Source organism: Lissotriton vulgaris, chromosome 7 (assembly GCF_964263255.1).
Source record: "Lissotriton vulgaris chromosome 7, aLisVul1.2, whole genome shotgun sequence".
In the NCBI taxonomy this organism is placed as follows: domain Eukaryota; kingdom Metazoa; phylum Chordata; class Amphibia; order Caudata; family Salamandridae; genus Lissotriton; species Lissotriton vulgaris.
In genome coordinates, this window is record NC_141695.1 from 1,407,944,656 (window position 1) to 1,407,969,701 (window position 25,046).

Below are 25,046 nucleotides of genomic sequence, written 5' to 3' on the forward strand. Positions count from 1 at the left end.
GCAAACAGGGTGTACTTTACTAGGGACTTAACCAGTAATTCAAATATGCCAATCATGGATAAACCAATCACCAATACAATTTAGACAGAGAGCATATGCAATTTGGCACTGGTTAGCAGTAGTAAAGTGCCCAGAATTCAAAGCCTAACAAACACAGGCCAGAAAAAATAGGAAGAAGAAGGCATTAAGTTTGGGGATAGCTCCGCAAAAGATCCAGGTCCAACAATATATATAATAGTGCTTTTTTGGCCATTGTTGTTCAACCTTAACAAAGTGAAAAGGGGACATTTCTTAGTTTTGTTAAGGTTTTTTTCCCCAAGTACGCTGAAGTGTGAGAACGCCTTTATCTCCGACCCACTTGCTGACTGGAAAACAATACAGGTAAATAACATCTGCCTCTTTATTGTTAAAAACTCAACTCAGAAGGAAATTTGTGAAAATTAAACACGTTAAAGACAAAAGCGCTGAAAGTATCACTTGTTCTCCGTGGATCCAGGAGCATCATTTCCGATAAGCAACCAATCTGCAAAAAAGACAAACCGAAGGTCACAAAAACATTGCTTCTGCTCGTGGAAATGCAGTAATGCATGTTGTGGAGTAGTGGTGCTCTTGATATACTGAAGTAGTATCACTTCTGCTGAGATAGTGTTGGTTGTGCAGTCATATACTGCATTTGTGGTGGGTGTGCAACACTAATGTTGCCAACCTTGTAGTATTATTGATTGTGATGAAGTAGTCATTATTGTGCTGATCATGTTGTTGTAGTGCCACTGGACATGCATGTGATAGTGCATAGAGGCTGTAAGAGCTAAGTCTTAGTTGTAGGCGCATGCGCTGGAATGTGGTAGTGCCTCTCAGGCTGTGATGTGCTGTGCAAGTGCTGTTCATGCTGTAGTAGTGCAAACTGTTGTGTAGTAGTGTCGATGGTGTTTTAATAACACCAGTGTTGCTGTAATAGTGTTGGCCGTGCTGCAGTCGTGCTGGTCTTGTTGTTTTGCTGTTCATCATGCTGTCGTAGTAGCCCTGGGCTGGTCAGGCTGTAGTAGTGCTCACCATCCAGTAGCAGTGCAGGTAGTACAGTACAGCTGCTGTAATAGATTTGGCGGGCTGTATTAACATGGTTGGGCCGTAGTAGTAATTGTCACACTGAATGTCATACATGAGTGCTGGTCATGTTAGAGTAGTGCTGTTTGTGCTGTGGTACTGCTGTTGAGGATGTACTAAGTACTAGCCATGCTGCAGGATGCCCGGTTGCGCTGTACAAGTAGGGGTCCAGCTTTGGTAGTGCAGATAATAACAAGATGTTGCTGCAGTTCAGCAGTTGCATGGTGTGGGTTGGAGTAGTGCCTGGCATGCTAGTCAAGCTGTAGTTGTGCCGGGTACAGAGCTGTACTAACTACTCTCCATGCTGCAGGATTCACCGATTGGTAATGCTGTCGTTGCAAACAGTGCTTTCATAGTGTTGAAGTGTAGGAGGCTGTTCTGCAGTAGTGCTGTTTTGATACTCACGCTGATTGGAAGATTTTCCAAAAGAAAAACAGCAGCAGCAGACCGACACCTAACACCAGCAGATCCTGCACAAGCTCGTAGAACTGACCTGAAGAAGAGAGGGAGGAGCTCAGGCCACACTTGGTTTGTGATTAAAAACATAATACAAAAGAGGAGATTTAAGGGGAAAATAAACAAAGGGCTCCCTCCACTCAATATCAACAAAAAACACAGAGCCCTAGTCACACACTACACATGAACATCAGGATTCTAAGGGGTGCCCCACAGTTTCGTCTTTTTCATTGGGCAGGGGTTGATGTCTACTCATACACCACCCATGTGCATCTTTTGAAGAAAATAGAGCTCCTAGATGTTTACAACCTGACCTTCTCCATGGGGAAATTGTTGAATTCCGTGAACGCTGTTATTTGTCCATCTTAAAAAAGGGGGGGTAGAGGTTCCCTTATTGATTGTATCATTCTCTCTGCATCATTACACCTCCTGATCTTAAATTGCTGTATTTTATTTAGTCCTTTCAGTGATCACAATCCATTATCCCTAACCTTGGACATTGCTGTGGGCCCAAAATTACAGCCAATGCAAGGGCGACCCTCACGAGCTTGTCCATTATGGATAACGGGAGAAGGCTTAACTGGGCTCAGGTGGACCCTCAGCGCCTACAAAGGTCTCTTTTCTCTTCCTGTTTGCAGGATTTTAACACTTGCTTGAATATCGACATGAGGGGAGGTACTAGAAGCATATGAAGGCATAGTCCAGGGGTCAGTAAACTCTTGACAAGTTGCAACAAATAGCACACAAGTCACAATCCCCAAAATGGTTCGACAGGGAATGTTCACAAACCCTGCGCCATTTGAAGGTAGCCTTGAAGCAGTCCATGCGGGGCGGGCAACTGATTAGGTATTGTAGGCAAGCCTATAAGGCGAGCCAAAAGGAGTGCAGGTACAGGCAGGCGCGGTGCGTCCATTGGGGCGTAGGGGCATAGCCCCACCCGTGGACGCACTGCGCTTCGGCCCCCGGGATACGTCCGACACAATTGGAGTGCGCTAGGGGTGGGGCTGGGCTGGGCTGGGCTGCTGCAGCTTGAGTGACAGTCCACACTCAGCTGCAGCAGTAGTGCGCATGTGCATTTTTGGGCTCTCACAAGCCCAAGCATGAGCATACTATACCTTCCTCAATAAGAGTGAGACCCACCACGACCCAAGGGTGCTGTTTCCAGCAGCCAGGGCCGCAGCCCCGTGGTCAAAAGGGCAAATGGTATATGTGCCCCCCTAACCAATCCTGGAGCTGCATGCAGCCCAGCTGGGTGCCGTCCGGGACTTCTTACCAATCACAGCATTGTGATTGGCTTCCGGTAGGGGAGGGCGCTGCACCTTGCACGTTCCTGAACTTCCTGTTCAGAACGCGGGACACCGGCGCAGAGGCGGCATGAACAGGTAAGTTTTCTTTTAATTTTAAACTAACCCCTTCCGTGACCCCTGACTGCCTCTGTGCAGGAAGGAGTACTCACGCAGATGAGAGGTGTTTATTATCAGTGTCCCCTGTGAGTGACGGCGGTTTCACTCTCTGTGTGTGGTTCATTCGGCGCAAATAGGACAGGGGTGGATTTCGGTGGTACACCTGCGCTCCTAGAGTTTTAGGTTTGCATGTGAAGGGAACAGGCACCTTTGCTGTTATTGTCGCTACTGTAGGCGTTGTACAGTCGCACACGTTTACAAATGTATGTGCTTAATGAACAGTAGGTTCTCACCACTTTCGTGCCTGTAAGCATTGAGCAGTGTGTATCAAAGGTTCAAAGGTTCAAAATAAGCTTTATTCGATATTCAAACAAATATCATATAAGCATACATTGTTATACAAATTTGTAAAGCATTAAAAATAGAAGAGATAAAAAATCATCCAATGGTCGAAAACAAATTAAAAAGCATTAGTACAAAGACTATTAAAAATTAATAAAAAACAACAGTTAAAAACAAGACTGATTGTTTTCTCCGATATTAGTCTAAAGTATTCCTAAATTTTATCAATAATTTTAGAAACTGCTCCATTTTTGTTATCACCTCCCTGTCTTCGAGTTCCTGTAAACGCTCAAAGGCAAGTTTACACGACCTGAGATTCCATCTTTTGAGCAGGGGTAATAATAAAGCTTTTCTCAATAACCCATAGTATTTACAGAAAAGAATGGTATGGATATTAGTTTGTTGAGATATGTTATCACAGGGGCAGGAGCAAAGAGTCCGAGACCAATCATTACATAATGGAAATGTTACATAACGAAAAAAAGAACCCAGTCTGAATCTGGTAAGCAGCATCCTTGAGTAACACGAGAAGTCTGTTGAAAGGTAAAGCTGAAGGCCCTTGTGTGGTGTCACCCTTTGATATGCCAGAATAGTATCACAGTGCTTCTGTTTGTTCCATCTGGCTGTTTCCAGGTGGGCCATTAGCGTCTTTCTTAGGCCTTTCCGTGAGATATTTTCTAATGAAGAAGGATCTGTAAACCATTCTTGGCGCCCAATTTCCAGAAAGAACTTTTTCACGTAGGCCAACCATTTTGGTAGAGAATGTTTAGCCCCTTCCAATTTCAAAATGTCTTGTATCACCTCTCTATTAAAATCAGTCTCAGGCGTGGTCCAAATTTTGTGCCAAAGAAGGGGAGGTTCAGATTTTATGACATTTGATATATACGGTAGATCCAATTCGATGTGCATCTGATACACCGAAGTTGCCTTTGAGGAGGCCAGGAGATACCTAACAAAATTATTTTCCACAATTTGTATTGGCGAGAGGTTTTTTTCAATTCCCCAAAGGCCTGCCCCATATGTAGCAGTGCTAACACATTTTGCTTTATATACTGTTAATAATTGTTTCACCGGTCTTCCCCCTATTTTACTTGCGAAATCACGGAGCCCGCCAATTGCACTCACAAAAGCAAGTTTCCTCTTGTCTATTGCCGCCTTCCAGGATAACTTTCTATGAAGGCAGATACCCAAGTAGGTGAATACCTCCACTGTTTCCAATTTTTGGCCCTCGATGTAGATAGGGCAGGGGATTTTTTTATGTCCTTTATTGCTTAGCATGGAGTAAGATTTTCCTATATTCACCTTGAGACCCTTGATCTTCATGAAAACCGTAAACTCTGAGACTGCCTTTTGTAGGCCCATTCTAGTCTGGGAGAGGATTGCGGCATCGTCTGCATATAGCAGGATTGGAATCGGTTGTCCTCCTATTTTTGGGAAATCACACTCGATGTTTTTGAGATGCTCGCCAATCGCATTTATATAGAGGGAGAAGAGCAGAGGTGCCAAAATGCACCCCTGTCTGACCCCTCTATTGATATTAAAACGTGGCGAGCACTCTCCCCTCAGACCAAATCTAACTCTGGCTCCGGCTTCTCTGTACAGCGCCTTAATGAATAGTAGGATTGATGGATCTATCCCAAATTGTTGTAATGTGTCCCATAGTAGGTCATGCTGGACGCAGTCATATGCTGACGTGAGGTCTATGTACGTTATGTACAGGCTGCGTTTTTTAATATCGATGTATTTGGATTTAATTAGATGCAGATTGAGGACCTGTTCAATCGTCCCTCGGCCTGTCCGAAAGCCATATTGTAACTGCGACAATACGTTTTTTTCCTCCAGCCAGATGGTGAGTCTTTTCAGAATTATTCGTCCGACGATTTTCATCAGGGTATCGAGGAGGGATATAGGCCGATAACATGATGGCGAATGTCTGTCTCCTTTTTTAAAAATTGGAATTACAATTGCCTCTCCCCATGTTGGAAGGAGATCGACCATATTTATCGAGTTTAGGACAGAGGTCAGAAGAGGTACCCAAAATTCCATTTCCGCCTTGTATACGTCTGCAGGAATTGCATCCGGTCCAGGTGCCTTCCCTGCAGAACTTTCTGCGATCGCCAGTTCCACCTCCTCAAGTGAAAAAGGGGTTATCCGAGGACTTTCTTGCTGTGGGTTTGACTTTAATAAAGAGAGGCATTCTAATTCCAGAGTATTCGAGCATGTGGGATTTGAATATAACTTCTGGAAGTGTTCCACCCACGTCTCTCCACTTATTGCCATATCCAGGTTCCTTTCAGGTATTTTCACCCATGGTAAGGGGGAATTAATAAGTCTCCAGAAGGCTGACATATCACCCATTTCTGATGTTATGACCAAGTTCTGCCATGCTTCCTGTTTTAGTGTCCTTTTTCTATTTTTTATGGCTAAACGGTATTGAATCCTTGCCAAACGTATTTCTGTTTGGGGTTTGGGTATGACATGCAGTAAGTTTTTTAGATATTTCAAAGCCTTTGAACAATTTGCATCAAACCATCCTTTATGTTCAATGGGACCTGGTTTAAACTGTCTTGTTAGAAGTTCTTTCAGGGTATCCTGAATTTTAATGAAGGCTTTACAGATGTCATCGGGGTTGTTATTAATAGTAAGACAGGTATAGATGTCCCCCTTCCTCTTGTCGACTAAGTTTTTAAGAAGGTTATTTGGATTGATTTTGGACCATTTAACACAATATCCATTTGTAGCTCCCATTTTAATAGGTTGTTGATAATTAACCTTGTGTGGTCTTTGATTTTTCATAGAACCCGGTAGCTCGATGGACATGGACAAAGGATAGTGGTCACTGTATAGGTGGTCGAGGGTGTTCCAGTTTTGTATTAACGTTGCGTGTGTTTTTGAGAATAGAATAAAATCTATGGTGGTATTTAAACCTCTGCCATGAAAGGTTGATTTGTGAGGTCGCGGAGTGTGAAGAAGCTCATTTACAAAACGTAGATTAAATGAGGTCACAAAATTATTGAAAAGATCCCCAGGTATTGTGTGCAAAAAATGGTTAAAAGTAGCGTTGCCAGAGTCTGAATCATATGTCACGAAGATGTCACAATCGTCTCTAACAATGTGTGGGCAAATATGGCAATTTAGATCGCCCAAGAAGGCTATTGCACACTCTCCGCCAGATGATTCTTTAATATTTTGCAACGCTTGATGAAGATTTTCCAAGTCAGCCCCCAATTTTTCTACCGGGAGATTGTTGTAGAAGTTGACAATTAACAATGACAGTGACGGGGCAATGTCCATTACAATTACCTGAAAAGAGTCTCTCAGTATTGTTTTCCTGATCCTATGACCGACTTCTACGCTAATATAAGAGCATAGCCCCCCTTTATGTCTGCCCTGTTTACTCATGGCAGCCGGGGAGTCAAATGTCTGAAAACCTTGGAGATGGATGGGAGAAATCGCCCAGGTTTCCTGAAAACACAAGATGGAATACTGGTTAACAACCTGTAGCCAGTCCGGTATTGTAGTTTTTGAAGAAAGTCCTGCCAAATTCCATGAAAGGAATTGGAGGATGAGCGTATTGTCTCGGTCTGCCTTGTGGATGGAGATTAGGTTGTCAGATGTATTTAAGGAAAGACAGGATAGACTTGTGGGATTGCCCCTTTCTAGAATTGTTACTCTGTTTCTAGACTTGTTTTCTGTAAGGTTTTTAATGGACCCATCTACTGGATCGTCCTGTATGGCATCAGTATAAGTAATTATATGATCCCGACTCCCCCTATCATGATTTAGTTCCTTGTGTTGATTGAGTCATTCTACGTCGTCCATCCCGTAGAGTGTCTCATAGTGGTTATGGCAAGGTAAGTTCCATGTTGGATTAACGAACGGGGGGGGTTGAAGGAACCCCTCTGGGAAATGCCGTGGAGTCGGCAGATGAGTGTAGTCAATCAGAGGAAAAAATGGCTGTTCTCTTATTCCATTCCTTCGGTTGTAATTCCTGTAATGCACAGACGTGGGATTATCGTAGTAAGGTTTTGATTGGTGTAATTTAGGGTGCATTAATGCCTCAGGATAAAAATAGGCTAGGGGTTTTGGTGAAATTGGACCCCTGTTAAAACCCGAAAACCAGTCTATAATGTGCGTGATGACCCTCGGGTCTTTGAAAGTAACAATTACTACGTCCCCTTCAATATCTTTGGGGCGGATCCCAATCCAATGGGTTCTTTTGACCATTATTATGTCACCATTTATGTGAGGGGGTAGGGGCCTATTTTCTCTAAGCCAAAAAATCACCTTATTTTTTAGGCTGTGATGGTTTTCATAGCCTCCTGTAGGAGGTAATGGTAACACTCCCGTCAGAACGATAACGTTCTGTGCTGCGGCAGGGGGTAAGTCAACATATCTTTTGGGTGGACGTTTTTCCTGTGGGGCTGCGGACTGCGTTTTTTCAGAAGTGGTTTGTGCCTTGCCCATTTTTGCTGAGGCTATGAGGGAATTAATTTGTGTTGGGTGAGTATCAGAAGACACTTTTGGAGGGGGAACAGGATTATGAGTGGTTACTGTCTTTTTTGTTGGGGCTGGGGGGTGGGTTTTTTGCTGATTTGAAGCCATAGATTGCTTGTTAGATTTCTGTGCTTTGGACATTTTTTCTATTTTTGAATTTGTTCCCCCATCAGCCGAAGTAGTGAGTTTTGTATTTGGAGTTTTAAGTTCTAGATCATAACTAGGTTTGTTACCAACTGTTAAATTTGAGACTGCATTTGCGGCCCCCTTAGTTGGTTGTTTTTGGGTCAGTGATTCTGAGAGAGTGTCAAGTTGGGTAGCTATTCTTTTGACTCTCTCGTGTATGGGTATTAACAATGCCTTAACAAGGTGTTCCATGGCGTCTACAAAATCTTTAATCGTAGGGGGCACGCAGGAAGTAAAGCTTTCCCTAGATGGTCTGGATGTTCCTTCCGCAATTTGTAGTAGTTCTTTGGTCAGTAGATCTTTAGCCGATGTTTGGATTTTAGGAATACTTTTCATAGCAGCTTTTTTGCGTCGTTTTTTAGGTGGAGATCTAATAGTAACCTGTTTCTTATTGGGTTGATTTTTTGAAAGTGGGGGTTTGTCTAACTTTAAAACAAGTGGCAAAGGTTGAAATGTGGTTACTTTTTGGGTGGCCAAAGAAGAAGGGATTTCAATTATTTCGGAAGGGACGAACTCTGCAATCTTTGGCAAATTTGGAGTAACCAAATCAATAAGATCAGGGGGTGCAGAGGTAGTATTGTGAGCGGATTTTAATGGGGATGGGAGAGAAGATCCATTTTTTGGTGGAAAGTAGGATCGGAACACTGAGGGAACATTGTCCGTGTTCATTAGATCTTCATCTATGTTTTTTAGGGTCGAGTTAAGAGGAAGGGGCTCAGGAGTAAGAGTCGGATCTGGTAGTAGAGTGATGTTTTTTAATAACTCTATGGATTGACGCCGTGCAATACGGCGCTCTGCCAGGGCCAGGTCTCTGTCAATTTCACCTGTTGCCTTGAAGAAGAATTTATCAAGGGGTCCGAGGATAGGGATCTCTGCTGCAGGTATTAGAACGTCAGAGCCTGATGTAGGCATGATCCTAGCTGCAAAGGAATATGGCCCAGCCCGGCCTTATCTGGCCTTTGAGGGCCGTAGAGGGCCCGCCCTTTGCCCGGGCTTCGCCCCGGGCGTCCCGCTCGCGTCCCGCGACGCTGAGGGCTTACAGATTAGTAGTGCCCCTCCCGGCGCTTTTGCCGCGTCGGGGAACGCGCCGCCGCTGAGCCTGATGGGAAACGTAGTCCCGAGGCGGCGGCGCGACTGGTGGCGGGAATCCGGTGTTGTTGGCTGGTCCGCAAAGTATTGCTCTCCGAGCGCTCCCTCGTTGAGGCGCTGTCAGGTAGGGCTCTGGTCGTGGTACTGTGGTTATACCTCCCCCCCGCTCCACCGAGGGCTTACAGATTAGTAGTGCCCCTCCCGGCGCTTTTGCCGCGTCGGGGAACGCGCCGCCGCTGAGCCTGATGGGAAACGTAGTCCCGAGGCGGCGGCGCGACTGGTGGCGGGAATCCGGTGTTGTTGGCTGGTCCGCAAAGTATTGCTCTCCGAGCGCTCCCTCGTTGAGGCGCTGTCAGGTAGGGCTCTGGTCGTGGTACTGTGGTTATACCTCCCCCCCGCTCCACCGAGGGCTTACAGATTAGTAGTGCCCCTCCCGGCGCTTTTGCCGCGTCGGGGAACGCGCCGCCGCTGAGCCTGATGGGAAACGTAGTCCCGAGGCGGCGGCGCGACTGGTGGCGGGAATCCGGTGTTGTTGGCTGGTCCGCAAAGTATTGCTCTCCGAGCGCTCCCTCGTTGAGGCGCTGTCAGGTAGGGCTCTGGTCGTGGTACTGTGGTTATACCTCCCCCCCGCTCCACCGAGGGCTTACAGATTAGTAGTGCCCCTCCCGGCGCTTTTGCCGCGTCGGGGAACGCGCCGCCGCTGAGCCTGATGGGAAACGTAGTCCCAAGGCGGCGGCGCGACTGGTGGCGGGAATCCGGTGTTGTTGGCTGGTCCGCAAAGTATTGCTCTCCGAGCGCTCCCTCGTTGAGGCGCTGTCAGGTAGGGCTCTGGTCGTGGTACTGTGGTTATACCTCCCCCCCGCTCCACCGAGGGCTTACAGATTAGTAGTGCCCCTCCCGGCGCTTTTGCCGCGTCGGGGAACGCGCCGCCGCTGAGCCTGATGGGAAACGTAGTCCCGAGGCGGCGGCGCGACTGGTGGCGGGAATCCGGTGTTGTTGGCTGGTCCGCAAAGTATTGCTCTCCGAGCGCTCCCTCGTTGAGGCGCTGTCAGGTAGGGCTCTGGTCGTGGTACTGTGGTTATACCTCCCCCCCCGCTCCACTGAGGGCTTACAGATTAGTAGTGCCCCTCCCGGCGCTTTTGCCGCGTCTGGGAACGCGCCGCCGCTGAGCCTGATGGGAAACGTAGTCCCGAGGCGGCGGCGCGACTGGTGGCGGGAATCCGGTGTTGTTGGCTGGTCCGCAAAGTATTGCTCTCCGAGCGCTCCCTCGTTGAGGCGCTGTCAGGTAGGGCTCTGGTCGTGGTACTGTGGTTATACCTCCCCCCCGCTCCACCGAGGGCTTACAGATTAGTAGTGCCCCTCCCGGCGCTTTTGCCGCGTCGGGGAACGCGCCGCCGCTGAGCCTGATGGGAAACGTAGTCCCGAGGCGGCGGCGCGACTGGTGGCGGGAATCCGGTGTTGTTGGCTGGTCCGCAAAGTATTGCTCTCCGAGCGCTCCCTCGTTGAGGCGCTGTCAGGTAGGGCTCTGGTCGTGGTACTGTGGTTATACCTCCCCCCGCTCCACCGAGGGCTTACAGATTAGTAGTGCCCCTCCCGGCGCTTTTGCCGCGTCGGGGAACGCGCCGCCGCTGAGCCTGATGGGAAACGCAGTCCCGAGGCGGCGGCGCGACTGGTGGCGGGAATCCGGTGTTGTTGGCTGGTCCGCAAAGTATTGCTCTCCGAGCGCTCCCTCGTTGAGGCGCTGTCAGGTAGGGCTCTGGTCGTGGTACTGTGGTTATACCTCCCAGTGTGTATCATGAATAAGTGCGGAGTATAGACTTGAGCCATGGTTTGTTTTTCGAAATATTTCTTTTATGTGTTTCATTAAAGCAAATCTTCCCCTAAGTTTAATTGTAGACACTTTTCATTTCGGTAGCGAGGAGATGTATTTTGCAATAAACTGTTTACAGTACAAAAATTGTGTTAGCTCCTCGTGTACAACAATGTCTGAATATTTGATATGCTTTTGACACAAGAAAATAACTCGTCAATATTACCTAGCTTATTTCAAAGACACAATTGAAAAACTACCGAATAACACACAGGAGAAGGTTTGTGTGAGTGAGCGCTGCTTGAACAGCTCAATGGATTCGACCCCTCTCTACTCACCTCCAGATCGGGTTTAAATCTCGAAAAAAGCATTTTTCTCTGCAAGGTGAGCGGAAGCGCTGATGCATAATGAACACGACTCTGCTGCATAAGCACATGGGCCACGGTGGGTGCCCCGTGAGTCCGATGGTCTGAAGCAGAGTATGGCTTTCTGATAGGTAGTGGCTTAAATATAAAACTTTCGGATGACAAGGGCTACCCAGCGTACCTTCCACCCGCTTCTTTCTTTACATTCAGGCTATGAGGTGGATGTGTGCCACACAGCGGAACAACAGACACGGATTACTTTGTTAGCACATTTTCATTACTATATAATGTATATTAAGTAAAAAAGCACCCTGCACCGCTTAGACTCTAAGCCTTAGAGTGTCTTCTCAGAGTCTGTTTCCGTGTTCCCTCCCTCACCTTAGCAAGGTAAATGAGTGTTTGAAAGGTTTTTTGTCCCTCTGCTGCTGGTAGAAATGTTTCTGGATGCGGACACTTGACTTGCGGGATGGCCCTGCCGCTGGGACGTAAACAAGGAACAAATCACCCAGCACATTCATAGACGCAATCACCAAGGACAGCATGTTCACTGCTGTGTGCCTTGCTCAATACTTGCATGTTGACACAGGGACACCTTTTGCCTATTTAAGTGCTTTGTAGCGTTCTACGTGTCACCATTTCCCTCACAATCTATTTTTGATAAGCTGGAGGGTAAAAAAAACGGTCAGCTATATTTCTTATTTGTTTCGTAAGCAGCTTTTCTTGCTGTAACACTTTGGTAACACTAATTTAACGCTGGAAGCTTAATAACCTATTTCTGGGCCCACAGCTTCAAAGGTGTAAAGATTTTAAAAAATCGATAGCGCTTTGTTAATGTACGCGGCAACAAGTTTTTACGAGTCACTTTTTATTGGGAATTTGTGGTACTTAATTTTGTCTGGGAATCAAACACAACTGAGTGCCAGAACTGGGCCTAGCTTCAAAAACGTAACAATAGAAATGTTTCTGATGCTAGGCCCTGCTGGCACACAGAGTGTATATTGCTCAGAGGTGCGTGGTACTGGCAGGGTCTAGCATCAGAAATGTTTCTATTACATGTTGTATGACATCCCTTTATTAATGTATAAGTGCACTTTCACAATTACTTTATTAACCTTTTTGTTTCTCAAATTTGCTTGAAAATGCACCCCAGTGCACTCCGACGCACTCCGACAAAGCTTACGCCTCACCACTTTCAAATGTCACCAGCCACCACTGGGTACAAGTTACTGTGAGGCTCACCTGGATTTACTACAGGGACGAAATTAATGGAAGCCATGCTACGTCTCAACCTCCCTCACCTACCTCTTTCGCCCAACTAGGTAAAAGCAAAAGAGGGAATATTTGGAAGGAGGGAAAACAAACAAGGGAAGGAAGAAGGGGTAGACATCCACTGGATCTTCTGTGGGGTGATCTCCAGGACTCCTGGAGGAGAAAACACAAGGTACGTACTATTCAAGAATACAAGTAACTGGCTGTATGTTAACCCCCTATTTCTAATGAGATACCTGTAAATGAATATATGCCAAGTACTTGAGGGGGGAACAACTCCCATGGGCTGTAGAATACTCCCAGTGTCTAAATGGAAGGACAATGTTCAGTATGTGGAAGGACTGCAGAAGTTTGACATTAAACAAGAGATTAACCATAATATACAAACAAACCTATGTTGGAAGAAGCACAGGAGTAAATAGAACCCTTTAAAATAAATATCTGTTACTCCTGAATTAGGGAAAAACCCAAAAACCCATTTCCCTGGACAGGAGAGAGCACAGGAAAAATAGGGCAAAAAGTGCTGGGTCACTTTAAACAAAACAAAAGTTGGATATCCAATACTATTAATATAAACTCTCTTTTCCCTTTGCAGCAAGAAGAGATTTAACAGAAACTAAGAAGACCATTAGAATCACACCTCTAATCACAGGACCATCAGATGAGATTGACTTTCCATCTATATCAAATAAGCAAAATAACACTAGAAACGAAGAAACTGAGATTCTTTTCAACCCTTGCTATTCTTTGTATTACAGCAACAAGCTGCCAAGAAGCCAAGGGTTAAGAGACTTTCAAGAAACAGTCATGCATGCTGGAAAGAGGCTACGAAACAAAATGCTCTGGAAGAGCACCAGAGCACCCAAGAAGAAGAAGGTTAGAGGAGAGGCCCTGCAACCGAGAGTGAAGCGATGCCAAACAGCCAACTGCGCTCAAAGATCAGGTAAGAGCAGCAGCATTAAGCAGAGGAGGCCAGGCGGGATCCGTGCTGGAACATGAAGCGCGTTACCAATGCGGATCCCTCCCTTAATCCCTTGGCCGCGGTGGTAATTCCGCTGCGGCGCTGGGGGGGAGGGGGGGCGTGCGGCGCCGCCATCCTCGTGACGGAACCACTCCATCACGAGCCACAGGCACGCTATGCTTGTGACGGAGTGGTTCCGTCACGGCCCCGCCCGCTCAATTAAACCGCAGCGCAGGCGCAGAATCGCTGCAGCGTGGGCGGGACGGCCTCGCCGTGACGGAACCACTCCGTCACCAGCACAGCGCATTCGTGGCTAGTGACGGAGTGGTTCCTTCACGAGCATGGAAGGGGTTAAGTACTCCACAGGCGTCGCACTCGCTCGCTGACAGAAAACAGCAGGCGGGGCTCATGCCCACGTGTTCAAGCATGAGAGGAAGTGCTGCCACAGGCAGCGCATCCTGTAGAGCACGACAGTTACAGGAGACCACCTGGGAAGAGCTTTGGCGAGTCTGTGACATGGGGATGGTCGCCTTTTTTGGAGTGTTGTAAACAGGCTTTATTTCTCTGAGGATTCTGGCCTGCTTTTATATCATCACATCCCGGAGCAACAGTGGATGGTTCATTTTGAAGGTTACTATAACCATAAGGAGGGGCTGGGCGGCAAAACCCCTGGGACAACTGGCAAAAATCGGCAACTGAGTGGTTTTCACCTTAGATGAAATTCAGCAGTGAATCCTTGCCTTGATCAGAAGCAAGACCCCGGCCCTGATAGTATACCCCCAGATTTGTTTAAAGCTACTATTGAGGTTTGGGCCCCACTATTAACGCAGGTTTTAAAGAGGCTGCACAGGAGGGGTTGCAGCCCTCCTGGTCTACTGCTGTGATTGTCCCCATATTCAAGAAGGGGGACAAGTCTCATTATTGGATGTCACGGTCACGGTTCTAGGGAGGGCAGTTTTAAATAGGCTGTCTGACTGGACAGAAGATAATAACATATGAATGACGTCCAGTATGGATTTAGGGAAGGGAGGTTGACAGCCGACCAATGCTTCAACTTCAATCTAGTTATCAATAAATACATGGTGACTCGGTCTGAATTCCTACATCTTGCGTTTATGGACTTGGTGATTCGAGTCAAACTGTGGGCACTGCTTAGTGAGCTGGGGGTCCATTCCAGTATTGTGGCACAATTATCTGATCTGCACTCAACGACCTCAGCCTCAGTTCATTTTTCTCAAAGAGCAGCTTGCATCCGATAATTTTCAACAAGCGGTGGGGTTCGCCAAGGGTGCATACTCGCACCCTTTTTGTTTACTTTGTGTGTGAATGGGTTGGAGTTCGCGCTCCTATCAGTATCGACCCACTGTTCCAAGATTAAGAACACAATTCTCCCTGTTTTGTTATATGCAGACTATGCGTTCCTAATGGTTCAGACCGCACAGGGGTTGGATTTACTACTAGCCAAATATGTCTCTTTCATGAGACTCCTGGACCTCTTGGTCAATTTTTTTAAGTCTCATGTAATGGTAGTGGGCCCTGAAATAACTAGCAGTAAGACCTTTAAGGCATCTAACTTTACCCTTCCCAAAGTCAATGCTTTCCCTTATCTGGGAGTTCTGTTTGATGCCAAAAATTGCTGGAAACCCCTGGTGGAGGCTAAAAGATCAGAGTCTGTTAAAACCATGGGGGCTGTTTTCAGTTAGAGGTTTGGCTCCAGGGCACCTAGGGACCTTTTAAAAATGTATCAATCTAAGTGTATTGCACAGCTGCGATATGGGAATGAGGTTTGGGGATACACTAAGGTGGATTAGCACCAGGTAATGGAGAATAATTTCCTGCGCAAGCTGGTCCAAGTCCCCCAGTCCACCCCAGCTTTTTGTGTACATGGGGAACTGGGGCTTGAAGACGGCTAAAAATGCCAGAAACTGGTCCTCGGAAGCTTGTTTCCGGTCCAGGGAAGACATGGCTTGGCAGTTCGGGCTGGACTGTTCCCATGAGGCACAGGGTCAGACTGATTTGCATATAGCCATGTCTGAACTGGGGTGGCAGAGTGGGCTAAAGAACGGTGATGGATTAAACCCAGATCTTTTGACTGGGTGTGAGTGTTTGATTGATTCAGATGCTCCGTCCATCACCACCCCCTTTTGTACCGCTTTTGGCCGCCATAAGTGTGGCAGGGTATGCTCAGACGTGAGTCCCTTGCTCACTTTGCCACTGGATTCAAGCAAGCCGGGCTGAAGACGGCTGAAATGCCAGAAACCGGTCCTCGGAAGCTTGTTTCCGGTCCAGGGAAGACATGGCTTGGCAGTTCGGGCTGGACTGTTCCCATGAGGCACAGGGTCAGACTGATTTGCATATAGCCATGTCTGAACTGGGGTGGCAGAGTGGGCTAAAGAACGGTGATGGATTAAACCCAGATCTTTTGACTGGGTGTGAGTGTTTGATTGATTCAGATGCTCCGTCCATCACCACCCCCTTTTGTACCGTATGTTTCAGACCTAGTCACCTTAAACCTGCTAATTTGCTGGATTAAGATCTGGAGCAGGAAGGAGCTGCAGTTAAGCCAACTGATTCTTGAGGACTGTTTGTCTCTGGACCAGACATTGAGTATCCCATGGTTAGTTTATGTTAAGGCTTCCTTTTTTTCTTTAGGTAGTCCTGACACTTTTCTGAATCCAACTGCTCTCTCGGCCCTTGAGCTGGGGAGTGTTAAAAATTGTTTCTGGAACGCTCCCGTTTGAAAAGAGAAAGCCTAGAACTCTAGAAGCCAGCAGTTAGGGGCCATATGCTTCTAAAAACCATACAGGGGTTGGAGCCATACCTAGTCCTGGTTCGCTCGCAGCATGATAGGTTTTGATTGGGCAGGTTCAGATTTAATCAATTGCACCATTTTCTGGCTTCCGCGCGTGGGTGGGTTCAGCTAGAGGGAAGGGAAACCTGTGGCTGCAACAACGTGTCTCCACAGGTTTTGCTTCACTTTACAATGTTTTGTTCTTACTACAGTTGGCCTAGGAAGCGATTTATAATCCCTCTGCTTAAATTGTTGCACTTTAAACAAGTCTTTCCTGCCTTGTTGGATTTACAGATGGTGCCCACGGTCTAGGGGATTTTTACAGTTTTATCCTTTTTATGGGCAGTCTGGGCGTCAAGGTAATCGAGACATGATTAACTGCGCTATGTGTTTCCTGTTTTTATAAGCAACTGTATTGCTTATTTTTATTGTCATTTTATGAATTTGATTTTATTATATGGATTTGTACTCTTTTATGGTGATTTGATTTACCGGATAAAGATATATATTGATTAAAAAATAATAGAAGCAGGCCAGTCTCCCACAGTGTTGCTTGATAAGTGTTCAAACAACAAATGTGATTTGTCTAGAAAACCAACTCCCAAAAATAAAGTGAGAGGAAAATTATGTGTAAACTAAAGCAATATTTGTGAACGGCCGTTCAGGTTAAAATGGGCTAAACATGAGAATATTTTTTAAATGAGTACGGGCGCACAACAAATTAAAGATAGATATTTTGTGTTTCCCTCAAACTCAAGTTTAACCTTTAGAGTGCCAGAGCTTGCCTCCTTCTTCAATGGGGGGTCCTTAGGGAACGTACTATTTGTATGAGCACAAATATTGCTTTAGTTTACGCACAGTTTTCCTCTCACATATTTTTGGAGGTTGGTTTCCGTTTCTGTCAGGGAAGTGCTGATGTTGAAACCGTGAGCACATTGGTGAGTACCTGCCAACAGCTCCCAGATTGTTGCTTATGTGAGGCACCTCCTAGACACATCACATATTTTTTTGAACAAGCACCACTGTGGTACACCGGCATGCTTCTATTGTCTTCAAAAGATACACATCTGATTAGACATCAAACCCTATCCCACGAAAAAGAAGAAATCATGGGGGATTCCTTAGAGCTCTGAGGTTCATGTGTAATATGTAACAAGGGCTTTGTGTTGTTTGTGATTGAAACCCCCTGCCTTAGCCACTAAATTATTTAACATAAAACACAGGCCTTTTCTTCCAACTTGCAGCTATTGCATTTTACTGTCCTCAGATTAATAACACACTGTGTCAGCCCTACCAGGATTGGCAGGCTACAAGCATCTCTCTCCAGTAGTCGCACAACACACTGAACTACCTTACCTGCTACCCTGCCTATAGTGCACAAGATGAGTGAAAATAACACAAAACATTGTACATACCATTTTAGGGCTCGGCTAGACAGCGCTTGTGCTGCCTCTTTGGGGCATGTTGTATAAACATCGTGGGCTAACAGCCCAACCAGTGCTTTTTTATTTGTTCCTTTCATTTTCCTTTAAAATGCCTATTTGCTCGTGGTGAATGCTTCTTCTTTGTCCCTCCCTTTTGTGTTTTGTTTTCTCCCACGGTGCATTGCCCAAGTACTGAATGTTTACCAAAGCAGGGTGGGTTCTGGCTTCTCACAAAGATGTCGTGCTCCAGAGTCTTTGGGATAATCCAGACCCCACCCTGCTTGGAAAAGAGGTCCTGAAGCAATACTACTGGAATTGGGTTGACCAACGCGAGTCTATCAAGCCTAATCAGGGGAAACTCACTGAGGAATTCCTGCACCATAAACAGGTTGGATCGTTGGAACCCTACCTAGATACAATCCAAATCCCCCAGGACAGGATGTTATATATTCAATTTAGGTGTGTTACCCTTCCTGTGGGTGAGGTTACAGCTAAGTGGCACCCTAACTCTCCAAGTTTAAGCAATTGCCCAGGTTGCAATGCCCTGGTGGAGTCCGTAGCCCACGTGTTATTCGCATGCCCTGCTTATGCGCAGCCCAGGGACAAGTGGCTCAAACCCGTCTGCCGACAATTGGGCACACGAAACCACTGGGATGCACTGCGCGTACTGAAGTCGGACACCAGGCCCCTCTTTGCCTGCGCTTTGGCTACGTTTTTAAGCCACATGTAGGGCATTAGAAGGAAGGCACTCATGAGAGCACCTCAGCAATGGCCAGGTTGACCCCTAGTCTGAGTTGTTCTTCGGGTCCCAGGGACTGAATTTAGGTTACCCTCACTTGGCTAGATGTTGCACAGGCACTTTATTGAAGATTGCACAACTTGATTGCTGGGGAGGACCCTTAGGTCAAACTTGTGACATGCTCTGTTAGATGTTTTTGTTATCTTTTATTCGTTTTTTACATTTTACACTAGCTTTTAATCAATGAATCCTATTGTTAAATGTATGAAAGATCTTATGATGCATAACTATCAATTGGCTGCTGCTGAACAGACATGGTATCTATTTGCCGGCTGATACATGGTTTTGTTTTCAATTTTAATTGTTGCGGGTAGTTGAACTGATCATCCTATGTAATTTTTTTATATTGGTCTCACATATTTTCGCCATGCAGGCAATTTGCCGTCAAACAACAATTTTGTGATACAAAGTTTTCGCATGTCTATTGTGGTATGCCTTGTTCAACATTTTTTTCTTTCACATTTTTAACTGTCTTTTATTATGTATGTCTTTTGTAGCTTTTATGACTTGAAAAGTCGAAATAAAACTTAAATGAATGACAAAAACAATGAATGTATCTTTACACTTTGGTTGTTTATGTATTCGTTTTGTGGGACTATTTTTTTCTTTGTTTCCTGCACATGGCACACATCAGTCCTTGTTTGTGTTTGTTAATCCTTTTCTCATCACATTTTCTGAACATTTAAAGACCAGCTCAAATGTTAGATGCTGTTTTCAGAGGGTGTCCAGGCCCCATCCCATTCCTCATTGTTTTCTTCCTTTTATTTTAATTATTAGCAGAGTTTGAGACGTGCAGCAAGTAATCAGCATTCTATTGTGCCTACGCCTTCAGGGGAAGTGATACACTAGTGCTCTGTGTTTTTTTTACTCGTTTGTGTTTACAGCCGCTCTGTGGCCTTCAGGTTTCATCACTTCCTGCCTCTTTCGGTGCCAACTTGGCTGTTGGAAGGGGGATAGAAATGTTCTGTTAGATGCCTGGAGGTAAGGAACTGGTTTCAGCAGCCAGCTTGTTAAACACTGACAGGCACATGCATCAAGCGTTTTAGAAATCGGTAAAATAGCGAATCGCTAAAATATGGCATTTGCGATCGCAATTTGAAGAGTAGAAATGCATGAACCTTAATTTTGCGAAAATCTGTAAATTTTCGCAAAATTAAGGAATCGCTAAAAAATTCTGCGAAAACCATTGTGATTTCCCGTTTGCGATTCGCAAGTAAAGAATCGCAAATAAGGAATCGCAATCCAAATGCATGAAAAATCGCAATTAGCGATTTTCTTGAAAATCGCTATTTTGCAATTGCAATTTAAGAAGGGACCCAACCAGGTGGTAAAAATGAGTGCAAATCAGAAACAGCTGAAGACCAATAGAAACATATATAAACACACCCACAATGAGGCCCCAGTTTCCAAAATGGCTGCTCTGTACCTGATGGCGAGGAGGATGAGGCTGCAAGCGGCTCAACAGAGAGGGAGGCAAATTAATGAGCGCATCTTCAGAGTACGCGTCACTCTGCTTGGTCAGGAGGATGATGAAATATATGACAAGTGTAGGCTGAATGGCCAAATGATACATGATCTGATCCATGAACTGGACCCTATCCTGCAACGACAGACCTATAGGACCAATGCAATCCCAACGCATGTGCAGGTATTATGTTGCCTACATCTACTGGCGTCAGGCACTTTTCAGGGAGTCATAGCAGCAGCAGGAGGTGTGTCTCAAAGTGCAATGTCACGAATATTGGCTGATTTTCTAGATGCTCTGATGGTACGGATACACAACCACATACATTTTCCTACCACAGCCCATGAAATAGCTTGCACCAAGCAGGAGTTCTATCAAATTGCTGGCTTCCCCCAAGTACTGGGTTGTATTGATTGCACCCATGTGGCGATATGTCCCCCAGCAGCTCATCAATATATGTATCGCAATAGGAAAAGTTATCATTCCCTGAATATTCAGGTGGTGTGCAATGCAAAGAACATTATAACGAACATCGTGTCACAATTCCCTGGCAGTGCACATGATTCGTATATCTTCAGGAAAAGTGGCATTCAGACCCGTCTAGCAAGGGGAGAGTTTGGAGAGGGACATTTGCTAGGTAATTATGTGCAAAACATCTTTCCATTCCTTGTACAAATGTAAAACTCAAACAACCACTGACAGCCTTTCTACCCTCTCATGTAGGTGACAGCGCATACGCCTTGTGAAATTACCTGCTGACACCATATCTAAATCCAGCCACAGCAGCACAAAGGAGATACAATGCAGCACATATCTCTACGAGGAACGTGATTGAGCGCACATTTGGCCTACTCAAGAGCCGATTCAGACGCCTCCATAAGACCGGAGGTGCAATGAAATACAGTCCTGTCAAATGCTGCAAGATAGTGGCAGCATGTGCCATGCTGCACAACATTGCAACAAAGGGAGGTCTGGAAGTGGAGCTGTCTGACAGTGACTCGGAGGACGGAAACCAACAAGTGCCACACCACCCTGCCCAACAAGGCACCGGCGCAGTAGCTGGCCGCAGGCGCAGAATGGAGATTACACAGAATTACTTCTGAGGTGAGTAATGAAGACACAAACACATTCAATGAAATGCTAAGTATACTTTATGTAAATGTATTGTGACCGGTGAACATAAGCAAACAGCCAAAAGTGACTAATGTCACAATACTCATTGGAATTCGAAAATAAAGATAAATATTTAAATCAAATGTACTTGAAAGTCAGTGATATGGTCACAGCGTGTCAATGGTTAAATCACCATTTCACCCAAAATGTCAGGATGGGAGACTAGGTTTTTTTCCCTCGAACACCCAGACGTCTGTCTTGCGCTGCATCTTCTTGCCTTTCGTTGGCAGTGGATGGGGTAGCGCTGCGAGTAGTGCGTCTCACAGCAATTGCAACAGGCACTGTGGTACTGCTCATGCTTGTGGCACACTCACTACTGTCATCCTGTGCAGTCATGTGCAGTTGCCTACCGGATGCAGTCATCAGGTCTACTGCATTAGTCACTTGATGCAGTGCTTTGGCAACATCTCCACTACAGTGACACATTTCCATCTGCAAAGTCACTGATCTATGTGCCAGCAGTGTTGTGGCTGTGGCCAGACTATTGCTGGTCTTTCCTTGGTGTTTGAGTTGCTGCATCAGTTGGCGGTGCTGTCTGTTGCATGCTGCATCCCCCTCCTGCATGACCTTGGTGAGTTCCTGGACACTACTGGCCAGTACAGCAATGTTGCCTGACATCTGTGCAATTTCCTCCTTGACTAACCGAGTTTTCTTGCTCTGCAGGCGATGTGAGCGGAGCATCTGTCCCTCCAAGCCACCCCAGACTGGATTTCTCGCCTCCACCTGCTGTGGTCTGCGTGCTCTGCGTCTTCTCCTTTGCGATCTACAAAAGCCTCTCCGGATCTGTGTTGGTGTGGGTGTTGCGATGTCTGTTTGCCGTACACGGACTGCAGGTGCAGCATTGCCCTCATCATCGGAAGCCATGGGACGCAGTGTTGGGACAGGTGCCCTACGGGAATGAGGCACACGTGACTGCGTAGTTGGCAGAGCTGGTGTGTCCTCATGTTCTGATGCGCTGCTGTGTTGCATTTCCTGACCATCAATGTCCCCGGCCTCATTGAGTTCTGCAACTGTGAGGTGAAACAGTGCAAAACGGCATCAATGTATGCTTGTGAGGTCATGTCACAGTTCTAATTTAATAAAATTCTACATATTCTGAACATCTGCTACACTATTTCTTACAGTTTCGGGCATTACTGTGTGTGTGTCATTGTCAGTACTTAGCCTGACTACAACTCCCATGATGCATTTTCCTCAGTAATCTAATAGTATACAGGCTTTACAGTGCGTGCTTATGCTGTGCTCTGCTGTCATCCTGACTTATGTACTTGGGGCTATTGACACATGCATTTCTCTTACCTCCTGAGGTGTGTGCAGCTCTGGAGGTGTCCAGCTGCGTGACTCCAACAACTGCTTCAGGCTGGATGGTAGACTCCACCAAATCCTCCATGGGAGTGTTTCCTGTGTGTGGTGGTGTGCCCCCTCCTGTCTTCTGTGCCAACTTCATACGGTCTGCAATGCTCGCCTTGGCACGACTGCGTAAATCGTACCATCTCTTCTTAAGTTCCTCTGTTGAACGGTGAGTGACCCCAATGGCATTTACTTGGTTCTGAATCCGGATCCATATTTTGCGTTTTTTCCTGCTCTGGAACCTTCAGTGAGGCTTTCCCAAACAGCTTGTCATTGCTGTGCACTACACCCTCAATTAGAGTCTCTAGTTCTTTTTCAGAGAATTTCATTTTTCTCTTCCTTGAACTTTGGCTGTCCTGTGCTTGGTTGTCAGCTTCCATTTTGCAGTTCTTTCCAGGTGTAACACAGTCTCTCTCCCTCTCACTCTCCTCTGCTCCCAGAGCCAGCTCCCTCCTTCTCCCTGAGCCTCAGGAATAACAATGAGGCTTGGACAGCACATTTCCTGGTTGTGATGTCATCAACATGCATCAATGTGCGACCTCGCAATTTGCGAATTCGCAAATTGCGATTTCGCTATTTGCGATTTCGCAAATTGGGAAATCGCAATTTTTTCTGCGAATTTTACCGATTCCTTAAAAATGTGCAAATTTTTTCATGCATTCCGTTTTGCGATTCCTTATTTGCAATTCCTTAAAAATCTCTAATAAGGAATAGTAAAACCATTCAATGATGCATGTACCTGTGAGTCTCCTTGAGCTAGAGCTATGTCGATGCCCGCGTGATGTAAAGATCAAGCTCATTTGCAGTGCATTTCCACTGCTTTCATGTCAGCCTTTTACAATGCTCCTTTGGGTGGGAGGAGCGGAGGGGCCATAAGAGTTAATTTTACAGCACTGAGGGGCATATTACAAGGACGGCATTAAAATGATCGCCGGTTTAGCGGCAGAAAACTGCTGCTAAACCGGCGATAATGGGCTTGATAATATGCCCTTGAGAATTCCAATAGAAGTCCATGTTCACACCAGAACATGGACTTCTATTGGAATTCCCAAGGACATATTATCAAGCCCATTATCGCCGCTTTAGCTGCAGTTTTCTGCCGCTAAACCGGCGATAATGTTTAACGCCGTTCTTGATAATATGCCCCTGAGTAAGCAAACATGGCCTCTTTATCTCCCTCAGGTGATCTTTAAACATGGCCTTCTTATCCCCGAGGTACAAAATTACATTGTAATAAAGTATGTGTTCATCTATTGGAAGCCAGCAAATTTGAACTGATAGTTTTTCAGGAAATTTGTTTAGTAGTACTCCTTTTTTTCAATAAAAGGATTAGTTTAAAACATAAGAGTATTTTGCTCTTCGACTCCTGTTTCTCATGCTTCCTTTGGAAGTTCAAGCCCAGATCCCTGCACACCTTGTATGCAGATGCATTCCATGAATTTGATACACTTTGTGAGAAGGTGGCCTAGTATATGCTGTCCACTATTTAAAGTGGGCACCCTGTACCAGTCCACACGACCCTTATGATGTATGAGGTCAGAGATAAACTTTAGAAAGCTATCCTAGTGGTAGCTGTGGAGAGCAGCTTTCAGGCTTAATTTTGAAGGAATGTAAAGCAGCTTGTTTTACCAAAATATCACCTCCTAAATGACTAAATGAAAGGAGAACCACACAGTGTTTATATAAAATTATGTATTTATTAATATAACACTCTCTACTAGTCTCTATACAGGACTAGTGCACAAAGTACACATTACTGAATCAATAGAACATTCGTAAACAGCACAATACTCTGTGGGCTACAGGGAGAGACCAAACCATATACTAAAAAATAGTATAACAACAAAGTCTTGACTAAACACAGTGCCTAGAGCACGTACAATCCCTGAGACCCCAAAGAACCACGCAGAGGAGGGACACAGGAAGTCCACGGAGGACGGGTGCAGTGTGGAAACACGGATGTGTGCTCCGTACAACTCTATGGGAATGTTTTGGTTGTTAAATTACAAGTTAAAAACACTTCTAAGAGGACTTCAAGCAAACCCTTTGGAACATAGGAGGTTCTAAGGCCAACCCACCAGTGAGTACTGCAGTAACAGTGTTACCTATCCCAGAGGAGCCGCCGGGTGCATAGGGGTCAAGTGGTGTCAGAAACCTTTGTTGTTTTTAATGCCAGGAGAGTGAAGAGTGTCTGGTGGAATCCAAGCCTGTATTTGAGGTGAGAAGAACATGAAAGCAGAGGGGAGAGATTCTGAGTTACTTCAGGTGACCAGGGGCTCAGTAGTCGAATGCCCACCGAGGTCGAGTGCTTCAGGAGTGAAGAAGGGTTGCTTGACTCTGCAGCCACGGGGACCCGGAGATGTTGAGGACAGCCAGAGTCTGGAGGTGAGCTGTCCCACAAAGGATAACGACAGCTGAGGGGTTGATGTCTGGCTGGAGTACCAACAAGCCTTGGCAAATGCAACCTATGCAATCAGAGGAAACAGGTTACATTGTAGACCAGCAAGGTCCAGGGGACTCTGCAAGCACTGGAAAGTCAGGGCACATCTGGAGCAACCAGGT

General features: G+C 45.9%; 1 long non-coding RNA gene across 1 annotated transcript in view; it reads right to left on the reverse strand.

The window, feature by feature from the left end:
* Positions 1 to 418: 418 nt before the first annotated feature.
* LOC147705736 (uncharacterized) overlaps positions 419 to 25,046 on the reverse strand; it is a 130,720-nt gene continuing 106,092 nt past the window's right edge. The window contains exons 2-3 of the long non-coding RNA XR_015297603.1: positions 1,510 to 1,597; positions 419 to 523 (exon numbers count right to left, since the gene is read on the reverse strand). This is a non-coding gene — a long non-coding RNA (uncharacterized LOC147705736). The remainder of the gene's footprint in view (positions 524 to 1,509; positions 1,598 to 25,046) is intronic.